This window comes from Thermobia domestica, chromosome 1 (genome assembly GCF_964235325.1).
Source record: "Thermobia domestica chromosome 1, izTheDome1.hap1.1, whole genome shotgun sequence".
NCBI classification, from domain to species: domain Eukaryota; kingdom Metazoa; phylum Arthropoda; class Insecta; order Zygentoma; family Lepismatidae; genus Thermobia; species Thermobia domestica.
Window position 1 is genome coordinate 395,396,179 of NC_137454.1, and position 8,040 is coordinate 395,404,218.

Here is an 8,040-nt window from a genome sequence, read left to right on the forward strand (position 1 = left end):
TAGTTCTGTCAGGGATGCAAATAACCACTCGTCCGACGCGAGTGGTTCATTGGTGCGGACGAGTTTTTAATATCACTATTAAAGTACCGAAGGTAAGTAAATTATTTCTATTGTGGGAAATTGGCTAGTAGCTTTTTTCTTGTGCTAGTAAAATTTTGCTGCATTTGCATCCCAGAGTTCTGTACTTTATAGTTGCAAATGGCGCATTTTGTTCAACCTTACGGGATAACACGAACGAATCCAAGTCGTGTCGGAACCGGAGACTCCTGAAACTCAACCGAAAAAACACGAAAGCTTGTAAACACAGTTACATTGCTTATACAATATGTGTAACAAGAGTCACACTGTCTATACTAAGTTCCAGGCCCGTATCCACGGGGGGTGCAAGAGGGGTCGGGTCCCCTGAATATTTACTGCCCCCTAAAATTTTCATGGAAGGCTTGCAAAAAGTCTCGATTAATTGTATGTGAAAACACTAAGAATAAAATGCAATATGAAAGAGATTATTCCAAGAATTTTTCCATTTTAACTATTTGACGAATACTTCAAAACATATTTTAAAGGAGTTAAAGTAAAATTTATCAGTCTTCTCGAATCTCGATATAAATGATACAATACACATTGAAGCAAGTTTTCCGAAAAGAAGGAATATGTTGATAATACTTCACGCCACAGTTGTAATAGCAATCTGGGAGGTAGGAGACGAAGTGTGAAGTGCTTACAGAAGCCAACAAAGCAACACCTTACCACAGACAAAGCATATCCTTTGTCTGTGCAGCTTACTGCAAGCCAAACAGGTGTATGGCTATGTGATCTGTGCAGGAGTAGGAACAAAGCGTGTATCTTTTGTCAATTGCAGTAACGGCGGTAGGTTATTGTTATTCTATTGTGTAGTTGTAGTACATACATGCATTCGAAAATCCTCGTTAACAGCAAACCTTAGGTTAATTGTGAAACAATTAGTTGTGAAGTGAATTAAGAGCTCCGAGTTCCGTTAAAGGCGACTGATTCTAGTAAATTATTGTGGTGGAATATGTAAAACAAGAACTGTGGTAGAACATTCACCGAAAAAGTAATGGTTGCAAAGATTTCATATGTTTGTTCTCATAGAAGAATAAAGTTAAGCTAAATTACCTTAATTAGATGAGTAACTTAGCAAGTGAACATATTTAACGTTTAAGGATTAAATCCCGGGTTGTGGAGCCAGGACTAGTAAAAATTTGCCAGATTTAGAGGAGAAATTAAGTAGCAAAATATTTTGTATTGTACTTGGGGTGGGGGATCGCGTGGAGGTAGCTAGTTTTCATATAAAAACGTTGTAAATTGGAACTATTTCTTAGTAATGTAATAATGCTGTAATTCAACATGAAAGAAGCAGTGATGCTTTTACTCGATACTAGATGAGTGTTTTACTTACACTAAGAAAAATCCGTTCTCCGGACAGTGGTATATTGTAAAAATATACGGAATCCTCTTGCTTACTAGAAAAATCAAATCGTAGCATACGTTATTTGTATGCTACATAGGCACTGCCCTTAGGTGTTGCAGCATGCCGTTGCAGGATGTCTGATGTCTAACAGTCTTCCTTATATTACATACATATATGTATGTTACCTTCGTCAGTTATATGTTATACATTTCCATTTTTAAGTGAGATCCTGACCGCCTATATTGTTTCATACGGAAAGTATGTATAGACGGAACACTTAGGGCAGAAAGTATTATAAAACATGCGTTTTCAGTTATACGTTTGTTGTACGTTAGTCCAAAAACTACAGGATTTACAAATGTAACATACAATATTACGTAGGCTACATACATTTTTTCTAAGTGTAGCTTTGAATAACATTATAGTGCTTTTTTTTTAGCTGTTTTGGTCTGTCTTTTTGGTGTAGTGTGCAGGTGGTTAATTTATATAAAACGAGTTTAATTTAAGATTTTTAACAAGAACTTACTATAAATATAAATAAATACAACTGCAATTGTAAACAAGGGAATTACTTCAAAGTTACCTGTCCACCTAATTTTCAACAAAAAACATAATAAAATCCACAATCATCAATTTCTGCTTAAACTTTACTCATTTTTTGTTCTGTTACGTTACCTCAAGTGTGGGAGTATGCGGGGAGGAACCACAATTACATATGGGAATCCTTTATTAAGATAAGTCAAGGGACAAGTTTTGCCGATAGATGTCACAACAGTCTTCGTATCCCTCTCATGTATTTTTTTTTATCTTTCACAAAAATTCATGATTTCTCTTACAAATTTCAACCTAGAAACTCCAAATTTTTAGAGAAAGAACTTCATAACATATCGAAGGCAAGAATGCGTGCCGATTTTTCATTTAGAATTTTCTTCATTGTTGAAATGGCTTGATTGTTGAAATGGACATCCAAACCTTTAACAATATAACTGTTTCAAAAGTGAAGAAAATTCTAAATAAAAAAATCGGCACGGATTGTTGCCTTCGATAGGTTATGAAGTCCCTTCTCTAAAAATTTGGAGTCTCTAGGTTGAAATCTGAAAGAGAAATCGTGAAGTTTCGTGGAAGGTAAAAAATACATGAGAGAGATATGAAGATTGTAGTGACATCTATCGGCAAAACTTGTCCCTTTAAACCATCCTTAACCTGCATTGAAATTGGCGGGCTGCGCGGATCACGGTTGTGGGTAGTTAATGGGGAGTGCGGAGTTGAGAAGGAAGAACGAGCGAAGCGAGAAGCCGAAGATGGGATATCGCACTACTAGGTTACTTAGGTTAGGTTATGTCTACTTCCCATTTACCTTAGTACTTAGGTTTGTAGAGCTCTCCTATCTCAAGCAGAAAATCGTGAATTATTGTTGGTGGTCTTTGTTCTTTCATTCATTAACCCATGAATTTTACATATATTCCAAAGATTAACCTCATTATCAACATCATGTTTTACAAATGTTAATACTGTCAATTCACATCCAGCGCAAAGACCCTGCACACCTGCCGCCATGTTTACTCGAAAATTATCCACAATCCAACCGTCCTGAACCTAGAGACAAGTAGTTCTCTCTACTCGCGAATTAGTCCCGTCTTTATAACCGCTTATCAAAAGATATTACACATAAATTACGCTTTACTTACATGTTATCAAGCACACAATCAATCAAATTATCCATTTCTTCTAGGTAAATTTTCAAAATTTTGATAAAAACGGACGGGCAACTTCGCAGGTTAACAGTAAACAAGAGCCCCTTTAAAGTTTAATTTCCTTATTTCACAGTAGATCATCTCTCGTTTCTTGATCTTAATGTTCATATATTTTTCCCATTAACTTTACCGCTCCGTTTAGAGGGATGGTAATTGTATATTTGTGACTCCCATTCAATATTAATTACTGATAGTCGTGTTTTAAAAAGAAAATATCGACTCTTGTACAAAGAAACTGCTAAAAATGTGTTGTGCTGGATTTTGTAAAATTTGTTTAAGTGTTAGTGTTGTGAAAATGCAGCCTGTACTCTTACCTTATTTATCCTTGGGTTTTTACAAACAAAGTTAGTAACAAAGTAGATATGTTCTTTCTATTTTCATTTGCATACGCAGTGACAATAAATACCGATTCCTCTAAATGGGATTGATTACACATTTCTGACCCCCTATTCAGTGTACAGTGGTAGCAACCATGCACTTGAAGAAAATGTTGATCCTTGTAAAAGGAAATGAAAAAAGGAAACTAATGGAATCATTTTCTTTTTTACAAGGGTCAACATTTTCTTCAAGTGCATAGTTGCTACCACTGTATTCAAAATAATTATTTATTATGATGGAAAGTTTAATCATGTCTAACGGACATTAAATGTTGCAACGGAACCTTAATTGTCTTACGAAATGTTTGTTTTTGATAAATTTCGAATAAGTTGGTAGTGTTTAATTAGCTTGTATAAGTTTTGAATATATACAGTGGTATTTCATAGTGCACGATATATATATATATATATATATATATATATATATATATATATATATATATATATATATATATATATAGATATATATAGATATATATATATAGATAGATAGATAGATAGATAGATAGATATTTGTAACCCTCGCACAACCAATCGGGGTTCCTTTTTGCCCACATGTTATACTTTTTGCATTATATTCACTAGTAATATCATTAATTTTTAGTACTTTCTAGTTATTGCCCTATGCTTTCCTGAAACATATACTAATCATATATTCAATTTGAATGTTCTGATTTATCGTAAATTGACATCTTTTTATGTTGTGGACACAAAGTATCCCTCGTTGGTGGAACATTTTATTGTTGTAGCGATCTAGCTTTTACAGATAGCAGTATTACATGTGGGACTATTATATTTTAATCCTAATTCGTGTAGTTAGTAATACCTATTTAATAAAATTTACGTTTTTTTTATGTAGATTACAGAATGTTAACTTAATGTGTGTATGTAGAGGAGGATAATAGAATTAAGTAGAAGCAAAATACTTAAACAGATCAAGAGCAGATATGATGAGTTGCTGATGTTACTATTTGATAAACTATAATATGGTTGGCTTGCTCCCACCCCCGTAACTTCTACGTATGTGAAGTTGGCCCCCCACTTTCAAATTTCGATTCGAAACTGAAGCCAATCGATTGTTTTTCGTTTGTTATTAATTGTTTTGAAGAAAAAATCGTTTGTTTCGAAAAACGTACGGACATATTCACAAAATAAAGTTGGGGGGCCAACTTCATGCTGCCCCCCACTTTCAAATTTCGATTCGAAACTGAAGCCAAACGTTTGTTTTTTTGTTTGTTATTGGTTGTTTTGAAGAAAAAATCGTTTGTTTCGAATAATGTAGACAAATATTCTAAAAATAATCTTGGAGGGGGCAACTTTATGCTAGCCCCCACTTTCAAATTTCAATTCAAAACCGAAGCTAATTGTTTCTTTTTTGCTTGTTATTGATTGTTTTGAAGAAAAAATAGTTTGTTTCGAAAAACGTACAGTAATATTCAAAAATAATGTTCGGGGGGCCAACTTCATACTAGCCCCCCACTTTAAAATATCGATTGGAAACCGAAGCAAATCGTTAGTTTTTTATTTGTTATTGATCGTTTTGAAGAAAAAATCGTTTGTTTCGAGAAACTTACGGAGATTTTCACTAAATAAAGTTTGGGGCTTGGCAATTTCCCGCTGGGCTCTCTAGTATGAAATTTCGACTCAGAACTGAAGCCAATCGTTAGTTTTTCGTTTGTTATTGGTTGTTTTGAAGAAAAAAAGTTTGTGTCGAAAAACGTACAGTAATATTCAAAAAATAAAGTTTGGGAGGCCAACTTCACACTTGCCCCCCACTTTAAAATTTTTATTCGAAACTGAAGCCAATCGTTGGTTTTTCGTTTGTTGTTGATTGTTTTGAAGAAAAAATCGTTAGTTTCGAAAAACTTACGGAGATTTTTACTAAATAAAATTTGGGGGTTGGCAATTTCCCGTTGGGCTCTCTAGTATGAAATTCCGACTCAGAACTCAAGCCAATCGTTAGTTTTTCGTTTGTTATTGGTTGTGTTGAATCAAGAATCCTAGGAATATACGTATTTTCTATACCCTAATATTTCTACTAAAACCAGAAGCGAAATAAATCTATTGTCACTTATAATTTCAATAATAATTGAAAAAAATATCACACCATAAAAACCAAATTAAATCACATGGTGTACACGTGACACTGTCATTCGTTTAATGTGTCAAGAGAGGATGAAGCACTATTGTTTTATTCAATTTTTGTTAATCTCACATACTACCGTATTACTCTCTTTCTCCTCAATTTGTAATGTATATAGCAATTAAAAAGCATCGCGTTATTATCTAATCTATATGTGTTGTACTATTTGAATTCTAATTTTTAAAGTTTAAAATAAAAGAATGAAATACTAGTTTATTATCTAGCCTCTATTCGATTTCGCGTTTTAAAACCTCCCTGGAGCAAGGTACTATGCAAAAATAAGCATTTATCACACACAAACACACACACACACACACACACACACACACATATATATATATATATATATATATATATATATATATATATATATATATATATATATATAGGGTGTAAAAAAAAGGTAGAGCAAAATTTCAGGGGTGGATCCCTTATGGGTAGACAAGCAAAAAAGTTTATATGACTATATGTCAGGAAATGCATCGTTACAGAGTTACGGGCATTGAACCGTCTGATGCTGTTAATAGTCAAATTTTGGTCGCCCCTTAACGTGACTCAATTTAAATCTCAATAGTTCACCTACTAATTAAGCTAGGAAGGGAATTTTAATATCAACGTGTTTCTGAAGGATGAAGCTTTCGGCTGATATATATTTCATGTATGGGGAGGGTACCACGGTGGACAGGGGAGGGTAACTACGTGTTTTTTTGTTTGTTTCTTGCATCAGGATTTTGGGGAAGGCATTCATTCCCCAGGCATTCATTCCATTTCATACTTCGCTTGAGGGGAGCAACAGCACCACCGACATAAGACTCACGTTTTGTACTAGTATATTAGTAGACAGTTGATTAAAGTAAATGTATTCCTCAAACTCTTGGGAAGGCAATTGTCCCCTCCTGGCCCCCTAAATGACGCCCCTGTCCTTCCCCCTTCGGGGTACACTCAAAAAAAATTTGGTATGTGAAGCAATAAAGTAGTCCACTATATGAAACCCCAAGGGTGTGGTTTGATTATGCCAACTTGTATTCTTTGCTCTGATGATGCACATTTTGTGTTCGTAATTGTACTGATTTGAACAAAATCGTAGACTCTCACAATGGGAACTCTGATGACACACTTAATTACCACAGAGTCATGATTCATACATCATTGGAAACTCTATAGAACGCAGATCTCAACGAGGTAACATTTGTACAATTCCCTCCATATTCTTAGAAAAAGCCGCCCTAAAAATAAATGTAATTTACGACAAAAAACTGAGACTCAAAAACTTGTCCAACTTTGGCCTCCTCCCCCATACAAGCAACAAGTACGCATATAGGGGTATTAGCATGTAGTGAACTACTTCATTGCTTCCTAAACCAATTTTTATGAGTGCACCCCAAGGGAGAAGGAATGCCATCTCCAAAATCCTGATGTAAAAAAAAAAAAAAAAAAAAAAAAAAGCTTCGCACCCCCGTCCATTGAAGTACTGTCAGCTACATGAAATACATATCGGCGGGATGCTTCATCCTTCATAATCACATTGATACCAAAATTATCTTCCTACTTTAATTAGAGAGTAAGTTATAGAAGTGTCAATTGAATCTCATCAAGGGGCGACCAGAATGTATTCTACAGCATGAAAGGGCTCAATGTCACCCCTACATTTATTTTTTGAACATTTCTGTACGTTATTGCAAACAAACAATTTTTCTTCAAAACAATCAATAATAAACGAAAAACAAACGATTGGCATCGGTTTGGAGTCGAACTTCGAAAGTGGGGGGGGCTAGTGTGGGGTTGAACCCCCAAACTTTATTTTGTGAATATGTCGGTATGTTTTTCCAAACAAACGATCATTTCTTCAAAACAATCAATAACAAACGAAAAACAAACGATTGGCTTTTGTTTCGAATCGAAATTTGAAAGTGGGGGCTAGTGTGAAGTTACCCCCATGTTTTTTTAATATTACTGTACGTTATACGAAACAAACGATTTTTTCTTCAAAACAACCCATAACAAACGAAAAACTAACGATTGGCTTCAGTTCTGAGTCGACATTTCATACTAGAGAGCCCAACGGTAAATAGCCAAGCCCCAAATTTTATTTAGTAAAAATCTCCGTAACTTTTTCGAAACAAACGATTTTTTCATCAAAACAATCAATAACAAACGAAAAACAAACGATTGGCATTAGTTTGGAATCGAAATTTTAAAGTGGGGGGCAGCGTGAAGTTGGCCCTTCCAACTTTATTTTGTGAATATGTCCGTACGTTTTTCGAAACAAACGATTTTTTCTTCAAAACAATTAATAACAAACGAAAAACAAACGATTGGCATTAGTTTGGAATCGAA